Source organism: Mauremys mutica, chromosome 9, assembly GCF_020497125.1.
Source record: "Mauremys mutica isolate MM-2020 ecotype Southern chromosome 9, ASM2049712v1, whole genome shotgun sequence".
Classification (NCBI taxonomy): Eukaryota; Metazoa; Chordata; order Testudines; family Geoemydidae; genus Mauremys; species Mauremys mutica.
Genome location: NC_059080.1, coordinates 91,680,703 through 91,695,048, shown reverse-complemented (window position 1 = coordinate 91,695,048; position 14,346 = coordinate 91,680,703). Strand labels below are relative to the sequence as shown.

Below are 14,346 nucleotides of genomic sequence, written 5' to 3'. Positions count from 1 at the left end.
TTAATAATGACCTCTGCTATACACATTTCAGTGCTTCTACTAATTTATTTATTCACTTGTTTGATTACTTATTTAATGTGTTTTTCTATTTAGACCGGAAAAGATAGCCGAGATTTAGCACAGAAATAGGTCATGCTAGGAAGGTGGCACAGTTTCATCTACCCCACTGGAGTGGACAATTACTTACTTACCCCTTATGTGTGACCCAGCTCTGTGGATTTGGAGCCAAGTTTATTTTGTTCCTCAGAACCCAAATTAATCTCACATAGACCTTGTGGGATAGACGTTAGCACAAGAAAAGATTGTCATCCTTCTCCATTGTGTTTGTAAAGAAAGTCACTGTGCACTGTTTGTTCTTTTCATGCTAGACTACAAATTATAGGGAGAGATTGGTAGGTGATGATAAAAGTTAACTCCCAAGGCCACTTAAGCATAATCTGAAACCAGCTGAATATGGACACTGGAAGTGGAATTGTGCAGCTCACTACACTGCAATCCATGCTTTTTGACTAACTCTTCCAGCCAGTAAGTGCACTCAGAGATCCATTTTACTGGCATCTCCAGAAACATGAGACCTGATTGGTTTCAATACTCTTCAGGGAGAAAAGCCCCAATTTTAGATCAGAACACTTGATTTTATTCCAAACTTTTCCAAAAGCTTGTGGTGCATCATTGTCACGTAGGCCAAAATTTACAAACATGGGTGCCTAAATTAGACACTTAAATAAATGGCCTGGTTTCTAGAGGTGATGAGAATCCATCACTTCCCTTAAGCTGTTCCAATGACTAATTGCCCCTACTATTACAAATGTGTGCCTTCTTTCCAGGTTGATTTCTGTAGTTTCATTTAGTTGAATCCAAGTGCATGAATTTAGGAATCTGTGTTTGAAAATTTTGGCCTGTGGCCACACATAAAAATAAGTTACCTTATAGTTGCAGTAAGCTACTGCTGACAATTAAAAATGCTCTACAAAGAAGCTCCAGTGGGTCAGAAACATGAATATATGTAGAGAGAAAGTTATCTGTTCTTTCAAATATTATCAACCACTAGAAAACATAATGGGGGGAGGGGGAACCTTTGCAAGCATTCTTGCAAATCAGAAAGCAGTAGCATCTTAGCAAGGCACTCTCATGCACCAAGTTTCTTCTTACAGGTAGGAAAGAAGCTATAGCTGTGTGACACTTATTTCAGCATGAAGAGTGATCAGTAATATAAAAATACTTATTTTGAAAGTTAGATCTTTTGTTTATTTAAATATTATGGTTGGGACTTTTTTTTTTAAAGTAAATATGTAATTACGATTTTTAAAAAAATACTAAATGTGTAGTCTAGGAGTTTAATTTTTAAATTGTCCCTTTAATTGCATGCAGTGAAATCACATTAAAGTTTGAGAATACACTGTATGTGATGTTATTAACACCGTAACTCTGCTGGAGATGTTGGCTGGGAAACTCCTTCTGGTGATAACTGAAGATAAGGTGTCCTAGTTTTAGGCCTATCAGCTGCATTCTACACCACTGATTATGAGGTGGTATTGAGCTCTTACAGTGACAGGCAGAATTGCTTGAATGGCTCTGCTCCTTTCTAAGTGATCCCACAAGACAGTTTGAGGCAACTGTTTATTTTCCTGGAGGGGCTCTCTCAGTTTGTCATCTCTCCTGTTCTATGTGTACATGGAGCAAACAGGAAGGCTAAGAAGGAGGAGGGGTAGGTTGAGATATCTTCAGTATACTGAAGACACCCAGCTGTATATCTCCATGTGTTCTAATCCTACTCATGCAAGAGATCGCTGACCTCGTACTTAAGAGAGATTGTGGAAGGCTCAGAGTTAAAATCTCAGATAAGACCAGGATAATACTTATATCAGCACCTGTTTGACAGACATGATCCCATGTCTTAAGCATGTGTTTAAGTCCTATTGAAGACAATGGGATTTAGGGCTTACGTCAACTGTTTGCTACTAAGGTTCCCAATGTGGGGATCCTCTTGGATCCCCAGTTGCTTCTGGAGTCAGGTAGCCCTTAGCTACCTATGTATTTTCTGTCACTTGTTCTTACCAAGAAGGTTGCCTCCTTTTCTTTAGGACTCAGACATCACCATGGTTATTCATAGCTACTGTTTCCAGTCTGAATTACTGCAATGCACTCAGAAACGGCAGTCAGAGCAGAGTGTAGCTAATTAAGTAGTGTTGCATTATGCCATTTACAGTAGCGTCCATAGGATTGCCAGGTGAAGTTTAAAGTGTAAGGGTTTAACTTTACAAAGTCCTAAATGGTTTGGTTCCTGGTTAGAGATGGCCTCTTTCTCCCTCTTCCCACCATGCAGTATCACAGCAATTAGACTAAGAGTTTAAGGCCAGAAAGGACCACTAGATCATCTATCACAGGCCACCAACAGCATCCAGCAGCCGCACACTAAACCCAGCAACTGGAAAGAAACCAAATCATTACAACCTGCAGACTAGACTAGACTATAATGTGCCACAGGCAGAGAATAGGAGGGACCAAGGCGCACCAGGGCTCCAGGTGATCAAGCAAAAAAGATCCTGTAGGATAAACGGCAGGTATGCGGCTGCAGGATGGTCTCGGTGACAGATCCTTGGCTCTAGAGCTCACTTCCACCCATCGTGTGCTACCATCTGGATTTGGTGACCTTCAGAGCAAGCTTACCTGTTTTCCCAGGCTTTTATGGGAGGAGAGGCTGATTAGCGTTACAAGGTGGATAATAGGAAGGACCGGGCTGGAGAAGCTTTTATGGAAGGCTCATCTTAATGCTCTTTTGACATATTTGCTTACTGTTTGTGTTTTGGAATTCTAGGTTCACCTAGACAGCTCTGGAGAGGCACAATGTATTAATCGAATTAAATTCATTTTAAAAGCTCGGGAATATCATAATAAATGGTACCGTACTTAGCAAAGTTCATTTACAATCCTCCATTTAACCCAGCTATTAAAACTTCACTTCTTCCAGCTACAATACCTAATATTTTAATATTTTAAGTGGCATATACATTTAAGGTTTGCCATTAAATGTTTTCATGGAAACTAGGTGCTTTAGATGGAGAAAGGAATTGTTAATTGGTATTTAATATGAAGCCTGTACAGTTTTAGAGGTGTGCTATTGAAATGCAGATGAACCTGGATTATTCAAAACAGGGGGAGAGGCATGGATTTTGAAATGTTAATTAAAAACACATGAGATATGAAAGAGGATGGGAGGGAATGAATGTGTTGACTATGAGAAATAAAAGAAAAATCTTTTATAATAGAGCTCCAAAAATAACAGTAGGAGTAACAATGGGGAGAGATGGAGAGCAGAGGAGAGTGCTTGCCGTACACATGCTAACAAAAGGCTCTGTTAATCATTATACCCTATACTTGGGTTCGGGCAATCAGTTTATTTATACCATTGTCCACAATAGATTATTGCGCCATGGTTGTACTCAATGACGGCCCAACCCAGCTCCCACTGCTGTCAATGGGAGCTTCGCCACTGGCTTTACTGGAATGAGGATGGGACCCTAAACTAAAACCCACATAAACTCAATTCTGCCCATTTGTGCAAATCCCACGGCAGTGAAAGAAGTTTATTTACATGACTTCAAGTCAGTCATTTAACTTCCATGGCAGTGATATTAGTTTGAAAAAAATCGATTATATGGACTTCTAGAGAGGGAGGGAAACTGCAAAATGTACTGGAGATGGCTGGGGGCATAAAAGACACTTCTCCCATGCAGCAAGTCGCTCCTGATGTCCCTTCTAAATGAACACGTTATCTATTCAGAAGTAGCCTGCTACACTTAACCTGTCTGCCAGTATCCCTCAAGTCCCCATCACCTGTGATGCCCTCTCTCCACCTCTAGATCAACCAAGCAAAAATAAATAAATAAAATCTAACACATATGGGCCCAATTCTGATTTAAGTTACAGCAGTCTGCAAATCAGGAGTGACTCCACTTAAGTAAATAGACTGCAACAATGCAAGCCCAGAATGAGATTAGACTCAGGCCTAAAAATGTAAATGAAACCCTTATTCAACTGCTAACAATTGATTTTAGTCAGTAAAAATACACTATTTTTCATGTTATGACAGTAAAATACATATCACACGGCAGCCCTATACACCTGTCCCATATAACAGTACAAGTATGAACTCATGTGTTCAGCACTTCCGTGAGGTAAGTATCATTCCCATTTTACAGATATGAAAACTGAAGCAGAGAGGTAAAAGGATTTTTCAAAGGTCACAGAAGCCGACAGTGTCATTAGTGGACTTGCTCCAAATACCGTGCTCTTAACCATTAGATTACAATGCAAATGTACTTCTTTCCTGAGTTGCTTTGCCAAAATACATGGTTGTTCTACTGCACTGCTGAGCACATTAATCAACAAGAAAGGAGTGCTGCTTAACTTGGGCAATGATGTTTGGGCATCGCAGCAATGGACATAATAGTAATCCCTGACACACAACTGCATTTTTAAAATAGGCAGCATTTTCAATAGTTGTATGGCATGTAGAACATCAGATCCCTCTGCAAAGTACAGTGCTGACGTGAACTCATTCATCCAAATGCATCTGCTTTCCCAAAAGAATGCAACACTTTTGTCATTTAGCGTAAGCGAGTTAATTATATGAGCTAATTTTAGTTGCTTCGCTATATGCAGGATCAGTGTACACCAGAGTTTTTGTTTGCTTGTTTTGCATTAACTGAAATAAATCAGACATTTCCAGAAAACTATGAAAGCATTAAATGAGGTAGATAATGGATCCAACTGCCACAAGGTATTGTCTCCATCTGCTGGCAGGAGGGTACTGAAACACCATTGTGATGTAGCTATTCATCACTAGGGAAAAGTCTTAGAGGGTTGCCAGAGAATGCTTAACTTCAAAGGCATTAACCCCTTACTCCAAAGTCTAATCATAGAGACCTAACACACAGGTGAAAACACCTAAAGGGGAGTACACTACAGAATTGGTCTCCTCCATTTTCCAACCCCACTACATTAAACAGAAACCCGATGAGTCTCTCACCTTAGGGAAATGCTCTTTGGTGTCCTGGGTCTCCTCTAATTCAAGCACACAAGAGAAGCCAGCAGAGCCTGTGTACTGTTGGGAGACACCATTTTGAAAAGCACGTGTGTGGTTTTAGGGGTACTGCTGATTCATAGACTCAGACTGCTCCAAATGGTGGCAGTAATACAACATTGCAGATGCTCACTGAGATGATGGGGAAAATACAAATAGAGTGCTGTATCGGCTTGTATTTTTTTCCTTTGTTTTTATTTCCTTCTGCTTTGTTTTCCTGTCTGTTCATGGGTGAAGAGTGTTGGTCTTTTTGCTTCCTGATAGCCAAAGGATGCAAAGGAGATAAATTGTTGTAATGATCTCAACAAATAAAAAACTGGGGGAAAAGCCAGTACAGGAAAAGGGAATATGTCAGTATTTCTCAAACTGGGGTTGCCACTTGTGTAGGGAAAACCCCTGGCGGGCCAGGCAGGGCCGGTTTGTTTACCTGCCCCGTCCGCAGGTCTGGCCGATCGCAGCTCCCACTGGCCGCGGTTCACTGCTCCAGGCCAATGGGAGCTGCTGGAAGTGGCGCGGGCCAAGGGACGTACTGGCCACTGCTTCCCGCAGCGGCGAACCGCGGCCAGTGGGAGCTGTGACCAGCCGGACCTGCGGATGCAGCAGGTAAACAAACTGGCCCAGTCACCAGGGGCTTTCCCTAAACTGGGGTCACCGCTTGTGTAAGAAACACTGGATTATGTGGAAGGAAATTACAGTGAGGTGGATACGGGTATGTCTACACTGCAAAAAACAACCCACAAGTCTCAGAGTCGAGGTTAACTGACATGAGGTTGTGTAGATGTTCGGGCTTGGACTACAGCCAGGGGTCTGAGACTTACACCCATCCCAGGGTATCAGAGCCTGGGCTCCAGCCTGAGGCCAAATATTTACACTGCTGTTTTTAGCCCCATAGCATGAGCCCTGTGAGCCCAAGGCAATTGACCCAGGCTCTGAGACTATGGGTCTTTTTTTCTACTGGGTAGACATACACTATGTAAATAGAATGTTTGATATATTTAAGGGACAGCCACCTTATTTAGAGACCTAGTTCTCCACTTAGTTATACTAACATAAATCAAGAGTAACTCAGCTGAGGTGAACGGAGTTATACTGGTGCAAATGGGCATAGTATCAAGCCAAGAGTATGGTTAGCTCTCTATTGCTGCAGGATGCTGGAATATGTTAAAATAAGACAGTAAACTTACATTCTAATTCAGATTATACTGATTTGTGGCAACACAATGCAACATGCTGCACTAATGGGATAGTATACTAATTCGTAGGAGTCATTCTGAACAATCTTTATAATCAAACACCTGTTGAGTTTTACAGTATTAATATTTTTAAGGTACTCAAAGAACAGATTTTCTTTAGTTATCAAATAAGAGTTTTCAAAACGAGGCCTTATGGATAACTAAACATCTGTATTTTTATTGCAATTGAAATTAATCCATCTTTTCGAATTTAGCATATAATTAGTTCAATTCTAATTTCATCAAATATAATTAATGGATCATAAAAGACTAGTTACTAAATTCATTAATGACATTTTAAAACTGGCATGAAAATTATATAGTCAAACTTTTTATGTACAAAACTAATGGACTGTAAAATTCCATTGTTTCAGCAGGTAATATTGGAGTTGAATTATTTTTCTCCTAAAATAATAATTTATTTCAGTATTTTTTGTTTTGACCTTCATAGAAAAGAAAATTGATGTTTTTCTCCCATAGCTATGTGAACAAAATATAACAGCGCACGCACACAGGTGCACTGACATACAAATAAACCCCGGCTGGTTACTGGGAATTGCTAACAGATACTCCTTACCCAAGGACCCATTTTCCTTACTCAGGAAAAGGAAACTGAGTGTGTTCCCTACAGATTTTTCCAATCATGGCTGGTGCTCAGATGCTATGGTGGTTGGGGACCAATCAGATTGAAGAGGAAAGAACCTTGCTCCACTTCCTGCATTTCCTCAGCAGCCTGGCCTCTGGTTTGTAGGCTGAAGGAAAATCAGTAGGAATCCCCTGCTGTCAACCTCCAGCCCAGATCCTCTGCATGGAGTCTTGACCTTTTTAGAGCCTCCCTTAATGAACTTTCATCAGGAATGGACTTTCTAGAGGACTAGAATATAGTCCACATCCAGCACCGCACTGCTATTCAGCTCTTCAAAAGACCTACTGAAATCGGATGGGCAAACCCTAAGATCCTTCTGCAGCTTTTACCTACTCCTTAATCATGCAAAATCCAATTGACTCGGGAGTTCGGTTTGCTTGAGATAGGGCCTCAGGACTTGTCACCATGGAGCTTCTTCCTGAGTAAGGACTAAAGGATTTTTACCCAGAGGGAGGACACCTGGTGCCGTGGTTTCCTGGGGAGGTTGTAGCAAAATGCCACTGCTGGCAAGAAGAGAGTCCCTTCTCCTGTTGAAGTACATTGATTAAATTATCGGCAACCTCATCTATATGAATAGTTATTAATTTTAGGTTTAATTTCAGGTAATGTGATTAATTAGCTTTTCTTAAAAGAATTCCCCAACTGTGAGCTAATTTGCCAACTCATATAATCTTTATGGTACACTGTCAATCATTATTGAGGACAACATATATTCAAGAGCTAGTGCAGTGTACAGAACATCCTCCTCCTTTGGAGAGTTTTAGCTTTTACATACACTTGGCTTTGTCTTCCATTCCATAGGATGGCCTTGATCCTGCTGTTGCTCTGCATTCAATACTTTCACAGACGTACCTGGGAGTTATGTGGAGCCAGAGCATTAGAGCTGCCGTCTTTTAAAAGATCAAATATTAAAATTTAAACATTAAACTTTTTTTTTCTTTAGTGCAAAAATACCCTGCTGGTGTTAATATACAGTGCAATAACTTTTCTACCCACTGGGGTTACTTTCAGAATTCAATGTTACTTAAAAGAAAATGTTTTACTAAATCCTTTCACTATTATTATTTTCAAATACAGGTATGTGCAAAAGTTTACAGAGACAATAAAAACACAAGGCCTGCTTCATAGGCCTGACTGACCTTCATGGATCACAAATTCTGGAACTCATAAAAGCCAGTATGGCCTCTGGCCTAAATAAAAGAAGCCTCAGGGCTCTTCTAACTTATGCCTTTTTGCCTACAGCCGCAAGAGGGTATACCAGCAACTAGGAATTAGCCCAGTGCTCTGTTCATGCTTCCTTTGCTTTGGCCATGCTGCCTATCCAGGGAGTTGGAAAGGGGGTGTAGTGGTCAGCTGACTCTATGCCACCCAGGGAATCCTACACAGGGGAAATTCCAACTAGCCAGATGCCCCTGATTTCCAGTCCATTTTTAACTACGGAGCAGCAAAAATGAGACATAATGGAATCAGGCCTCAGTCCCTGTCCCAAGGAGTTTATAATCTATAGACCTGAGCCAACTCCTGGTGAAGCCATGGGAAGACTCCCGTTTACTTCAATTTACAGAAAGGATGATATGACATAGCTAGAGATGACATCAAGCAAGGGGAAAGTCTTAGCTCCACAACCTATAGAAATTACTACTGCATCAACTACAACACTACCTCGATATACCGTGACCCGATATAACACAAATTCGGATATAATGCGGTAAAGCTGTGCTCCGGGGGGTGGGACTGCGCACTCCGGTGGATCAAAGCAAGTTCAATATAACACGGTTTCACCTATAACGCGGTAAGATTTTTTGGCTCCCAAGGACAGCGGTATAAAGAGGTAGAGGTGTATAAGTTTTAGCATTCATAAATATTCTTCTCTATCAATGACAGTCTTGTATCAGAGGGGTAGCCGTGTTAGTCTGGTTCTGTAGAAGCAGCAAAGAATCCTGTGGCACCTTATAGACTAACAGACGTTTTGCAGCATGAGCTTTCGTGGGTGAATACTGGAGATGCAAGCATCCGAAGAAGTGGGTATTCACCCACGAAAGCTCATGCTGCAAAACGTCTGTTAGTCTATAAGGTGCCACAGGATGCTTTGCTGCAATGACAGTCTTGTAGTTGATAAAATATATGCACCTCTATAACTAGAAAAGGAAACATTTCTTTCTTTACAGAAACTGAGGTCTATAAATTAGTTTCCTGATTTGGGGTTTGCCCAAAGAAGGGGTTTCTGGGTGCTTTAAGCAGGACTTAATATTTTTAAATAGTTATACAAATCAGAGATATTTAAATAAACTTTAAATGTGCATGCAACATTGTTTCTCTTTTAAATAACATTTGGATCTCGTATTTCATTCAGTGAGCTAAAAATGACTCCAACTTCTTAATACCCTTATTTACATAAATAATTATTAATAGATGTTAATTCACATACGAATCTATCTATTGTGAAGGAAGAGTAATCAATGCTTCCCCTTAATGGGAAATCAATGAGGGCCTCAGAGCAAATTTAACTCAGTCTCAAATTTATTTTTGAATATTTATTCCTAAATCATATTATTCAAAAAACAATAAAACGTGTGTATGATCGCTATGGATTTAGCTTTAACACTCTGAAGCAATCTGGTAGCACACCACTCACCACATACACACAGATTTACACAACAGATGTGTAGCCATTACGGGTCATTGAATCATGAAAGCATCTTTTAAACAAAATTATAAGCATAGACTTTCTGGCACACTAGCATTTGCTCTAAAATGGACCTTGCCAGTGTCTTCCATGCCAGTTGGGTTATTGCCAGGCCCACTATAGGGGGCTAGTCTTATGTGTCTCCTCCGTAGCAAGCTGTGCCATCTCTGCTTTACGGCAGACAGCAGATTCCTAGAAATATAAACGGTGCAGAACAAACCAAATAAATAAATAAAAATAAAAGAGTTATACAGGTATATAGTCTGCATGAACTCATTCTACCTCCTGGCCAATCAGAACCTACAGTCTGGTGACCTCCTTGGCACCATGTAACGTTCATCTGTTCATGCAGGGAAAAATTTACATAATCCAAGAGCCTAAGTCCCATTTTCATAAGTGACTTAGGCTAGATTTCCAAAGGTGCCTAAAAATGAAGACAGAGGCTTAGTGAGATTTTCACAAGAGTCTAAGCAGATTAGGCACCAGGCTTCCGAGGACCAGATTTTCAATGGGAGTTAAGATACCTAACCTGCTAAGGCTTTTTTGAAAATCCCAGCAGGTGCCTATCTGCATCTTAAGTCACCTAAATACCTTTCAAAATCTGGCCCTTGGAAGCCTAAGTCGCATGGAAAGTCCATAGGAATTAGGCTGCTAAGCCACTGTACATGGGTCAGGGAAGATATATACTAGTTTTCAGAATAGCCTTCTTTCAAAAAAAAAAAAAAAGTTTGGAATATCTTCCATAATATTTTTGTTCTGTTTTGCTACAACTAACAACTCCCTGGGATAGGTTTTCCGTTTGTGCTTAAACAAGCACATGTGCTTAGATAGGCAATTCATGGATAAAGCCCTGGCTACATCAAAGACCAAATTTCAATCTATGAACCACCATGTCAGCTGCACTTCTATGGGACAATACAGATCACAAAGCCCACGACAGAGTATATGACAGCTGAAGGCACAAGTATTTTCAGTCAATGGAATCCAGCTATAGAAAGATCTTCCAGAGAAAACTAGGCACATCCAGAGTCTGACAAGCTTTAGGAAATGTTGGAAAATCTTCCTCTGAGAAAAATTTTCCATGGTGATGTTCACAATAAAAAAAACAGACATCCCTTTTTATTCCTAAACCGCTACTAATATCCCCTTCCAAAAAAGCCACCCTACTCCAAGCAGATGTTTGAGCTCAAAAAGAGAAACATGCAAGAGATTCCATGCAATCTGGTAGGTTATTGCTAGTGATTTTATGCAAAAGGCATTCAGATACTACGGTGATGCACAGCAGTATGAAACAAACAGACGGATTGACAGATTTTGCATACTGATAAATAATTAAACAGAAAATATTATAAACTTCTAAGAAGGCCTGTCACTTTTTACATTAACTACAAGCTTCAGAAAGCCAGGAATTTCAAGAGTTCCATAAACTCATCCGCCACATGCCTATATTCTTGCACTACTTTGCCACAGAGCTGAGGACTAACAGGAGAGACCCATCCCCTTGCGAGCTTTCCCTTCACAGTTCTTGGGCTATGTTTTATGTCATATTATTGGACTATTGTTTCAAGACAATATACTTTTCACATTTAACATATTATTACTTAACATTTGTAAACAGCATGATGGGTGGGCACTGCCTTTTACACAATGAATAAAGTCACGGCCCCTTCCTCAAAGGGATTACAATATTAACTGAGCTCAACAAGACACGACATGGGAGCAGAAATGCAGAGTATGAATATAAAGTAAGCAACTTTGTTACAAGTGCTTTATGATGTTACCTATATTCTAGGGTAATATGTGGTTTTATACCTATTTATTACTGCTGCTGAAACCACTGGAGTTATGTTACAGCTTCTTTATCAGATTGCAATACATTTCTTCACAGTTCCTACCTACTTTCAAATTTAAGCAAACTCTTGGGAGCATAGCCATTCGGTATTTCAGCTGATATCTTAGCAGCTTTGCTGCCATCTCTCTCAAGAGAACTTGTTAGGTATAATACCTCTATGGAAAGGTTTAAGTAATCGTTTGTTCCATGTCCTGAGAAAGGTAAAAATAATTATGTTCTCATTTCAATGGGAGGCCATCATCTTTAGTAAGACAACCAACTGCATTCTATAATGCGACAGACTTCAAAAATAGTGTCCTTAATCTAGGGAGACGGTTTTAGTATTTCAGCAGTAGACATCTGAAATGCCTGTCATAAAGAAGCTGTAAAAACAACTGAACAGATATTTCTTCTTGCAGAGGGTGGAGAGTGAATAGCTAAGGCATCACATGGAGACAAATCAGTAAAATATTTGTATCTGTAAAGCTCCAGCTGCCCTGAGGTTTAGGAAAAAATCTGAATGAGTGAAATATGAAACAAAGAGAAATGTAATGGGCTTTTCACGTCTGATTGAGGGAAGCGATAGAGCTGTTGAAAAACTGATATCTATAAACCTGTGGTGGGCAACCTGCGGCCCGCAGGCCACCTGCCGCCCATCAAGGTAATCTGCTAGCGGGCCGCGAGACAGTTTGCTTACATTTGCCCAGCCACCTGCAGCTCCCAGTGGCCGTGGTTTGCCATTCCCAGGCAATGGGAGCTGCGGGAAGTAGCAGCCAGCACATCCCTGTGGCCCGCGCCGCTTCCTGCAGCTCCCATTGGCCTGGAACGGAGAACTGTGGCCACTGGGAGCTGCAGCCGGCTATGCAAATATAAACAAACTGTCTTGCAGCCTGCCAGCTGATTACCCTGAAAGGTGGCATGCGGCTTGTGGGCCGCAGGTTGCTCATCACTGCTATAAACAAAAGGTTATAGTGTTTATTATGGCATAAATGGAAAACTGTAATGCCAGGCATCATCTCCCCATTTCTCCCTTCAGTGGGCAGAAGTAGTAGGTGAATCCTCTCCTCTGCGTTTCTGGAAATGGTAGTCAGTGTGGTCCCCAATCCCACTCCATTTCACAAGTTTCCATTCATTCTACCTCAGCTCATGTGCTGTCCAAGCCTCCTTCTCTACTTGTGTCATTGAGGCAGAAGCATAGTGGATAAGTGAAGAGAGGGAGCCAGCAGCAGCAGTGTGGAGAAGGAGAAGGAGGTTCAAAGTATCCAGGAAGGAACTGGCAAAATAACAGGTTATTGTTACGCTGATATTCCAGAGAAAAGAAAGAACAACTTTTCCCATTGAGAGAAATTGTGGGGTGCATTGGCATAGAGCACATTTCATTTTCTAAAAACTTTGTTGGGGCATTTTGCGAAGTTGAACCATGAGTTTTGTAATTACAAAAGAGAATTCAACAGATGTTACACAATGCATTTAAAAAGTTATTAGGTCCATGTGCAAACTGGTCTACTAATGAAATGATTTGCAACTCACAAAAGGATTTTACCTGTTTTTTTAATGATACCTACTTTTTTTTTTTTTTTATAAACTGCATTATTCCATTCAGGGCCAGCTCTGCCTTTTTTGCCACCCCAAGCGGTGAAGCAAAGAAAAAAAAAAAGCTGCTGCTGAAGAAGAAGAAGAAATGAAAAAGCTGCCACCGAACTGCCACCAAAGAAGAAATGAAAAAGCTGCCGTCAAATTGCCGCCAAAGATGAAAGAAAAGGCTGCCGCCAAAGGGGAAAGAAAAAAAAAGTCAGAGTGCCGCCCCCACGACGGACAGAGTGCCACCCCAGGCACCTGCTTTCTTAGCTGGTGCCTAGCCCCAGCCCTGATTCCATTATGCGTACTGCATGCATTATATATGTTGATGAAAAAGTAATTATTGTCTAGGATGAGAAATCCTTTTTCTAGAAAGAGAGGTAGGTATACATTGTAAAAAGAACACATGCAGCCCAGGAAAATAATAACGCTCCTCATAAGATCACCCTTATTTACTGAAAGTCCATAAGTTCTCCGACGTTTACAAAGTTGGCAACACTTGGCTTGAAGTGCTTTGAAAAGATTGCAGATGCAAGTCATTCTAACAAGAGCATACCAGTACATAGCTGAGAGGGGAAGAAGTGGCAGCAGTACTTTCATAGATTCCAAGGCCACAAGGGAGCACTGTGATCATCTAGTATGTCTTCTTGTATAACATAGGCCATAAAACTCCACTAAAACAATTCCAACAGGATATCTTTTAGAGAAAACATCCAATCTTGATTTAAAAGTTGCCAGTGATGGTGCATCCACCTCAACCCTTAGTAAATTGTTCCAGTGGTTATTTCCCTCACTGTAAAAAATTACACTTTATTTCCAGTCTGAATTCATCTAGCTTCAACCTCCTGCTATTGAATCAGGTCATACCTCTCTCTACTAGACAGAAGAGCCCATTATCAAATACTTGTTCCCCATGTAGGTACTTACGGACTAATCAAGTCACCACTTAACTTCTTCTTTGTTAAGCTAAATAGACTGAGCTCAAATCTATCATTATAAAACATGTTTTCTAATCCTTTAATCATTCTTCTTGCTCTTCTCTGAACCCTTTACAATTTATCAATGTCCTTCTTGAATTGTGGACACCAAACCAAACCTGCAATCTCATCAAAAGAAGATACCGCGTTAGTTTGACAAGATCTATTTTCCGTATCCCTTTTAAAATACTGGCAATTGTAGTACCATGTAGAGGTTGTAGAAAGAGGCTTCTAAGCGCTGCTGGAGCAGTTTGCACAAGAATGTCCTATTTGCCTATATTTGCATGATAGAAAATGGTCTGAACAATAG

At 40.6% G+C, this 14,346-nt stretch overlaps 1 protein-coding gene across 2 annotated transcripts in view; it reads right to left on the bottom strand.

The window, feature by feature from the left end:
- Window positions 1–14,346, bottom strand: part of NAALADL2 (N-acetylated alpha-linked acidic dipeptidase like 2) — a 907,975-nt gene that overhangs the window by 824,120 nt on the left and 69,509 nt on the right. The window contains exon 1 of one of the 2 annotated variants that reach the window (XM_045031273.1): window positions 12,620–12,740. The exons of the other annotated variant lie outside the window; for it this stretch is intronic. The gene's annotated coding sequence lies outside the window, so the exon portion shown is untranslated. Of the gene's footprint in view, window positions 1–12,619; window positions 12,741–14,346 lie in introns of those variants that run through there. 2 annotated transcript variants of the gene reach the window in all.